This window comes from Egretta garzetta, unplaced genomic scaffold (genome assembly GCF_000687185.1).
Source record: "Egretta garzetta isolate BGI_Z169 unplaced genomic scaffold, ASM68718v1 scaffold69, whole genome shotgun sequence".
Lineage (NCBI taxonomy): Eukaryota > Metazoa > Chordata > Aves > Pelecaniformes > Ardeidae > Egretta > Egretta garzetta.
In genome coordinates this window covers 3,430,522-3,431,486 of record NW_009260790.1, presented here as the reverse complement: position 1 = coordinate 3,431,486, position 965 = coordinate 3,430,522, and the positions used below count along the sequence as shown (strand labels likewise).

Below are 965 nucleotides of genomic sequence, written 5' to 3'. Positions count from 1 at the left end.
GGGGGTGTGAAATCGCAGGGTTTGGGAGAAGGGCCTTTGGGGCAAAAAGCCCATTTTCGGGTGGTTGTGCCGGGGGGGGTGGTGCAGGAGGAGAGCATCCGTCTGTACAAGTGTCCACGTCTCTGGCTGTATGTGCAACCATCCGTGTGTCCTGTTGGATGTACGAGTGTCTGTCCGGCTGGGCGTGCAGCCATCTGTGTGTCCAGTGGGACATGCAACTCTCATTGTTTCCAGCTGTCTGTCCATCTGTCTGGACATACAACTGTCCGTGAGTCCAGCTGGACATGCACTTGTCCATGTGTCCGGCTGACTCCTCCACCATCTGTTGCAACCATCCATGGATCTGTCTGTACACCCTTCTCTATGTCCAGCTGTATGTGCAGCTGTCTGTGTGTCTGGCTGGATGTACAACAGTCCATCTGTCTGCCCACACCTGCAGCTGTCCGTGTGTCCGGCTGGCTGTGCCACTGTCCATTTGAATGTACGTGCAACTGCCACCCACCCATGTGTCTGTCTATACATGCACCTGTCCGTGCGTCCAGCTGGACACACAAATGCCCGTGTGTCTGTCCCTGTGTCCGTCTGTCCCCACCCTGGGCACTGGGGGGGGTTCAGGCCTGGTCCTGATTTCAGGGTCCCCACTCTCCCCAGGTGGGTTTGTCAGGCTCGCAGCCCCCCTGCCTTGATCCTGGTCTCTGCCTCCAGCCCTGCGCACCCTCGGTATGGGGCAGGGGGGCAAGGGCTTCCCCGCTCTTTAACCTCAAAAGCCCACTGGCAACTCCTCAGCCCCCTTTTTTTACCTTTATCGACTCCTTTATCCCCATTTTCAATCCATTGCAGCCTCGTTAGCAATTAAACGAGTATTGCAGTAGCCCTTCCCAGCACCTCAGCCCAGCCGAGGGGCTCCAGCAGCACTTGGGGGGGCCACAAAGACCCACAGCCTCCCCCCCCGCCCCTCCGGCATT

General features: G+C 58.2%; 1 protein-coding gene across 1 annotated transcript in view; it reads right to left on the bottom strand.

The window, feature by feature from the left end:
• The window catches only part of ZBTB17 (zinc finger and BTB domain containing 17), a 12,606-nt gene that overhangs the window by 746 nt on the left and 10,895 nt on the right, over positions 1 to 965 (bottom strand).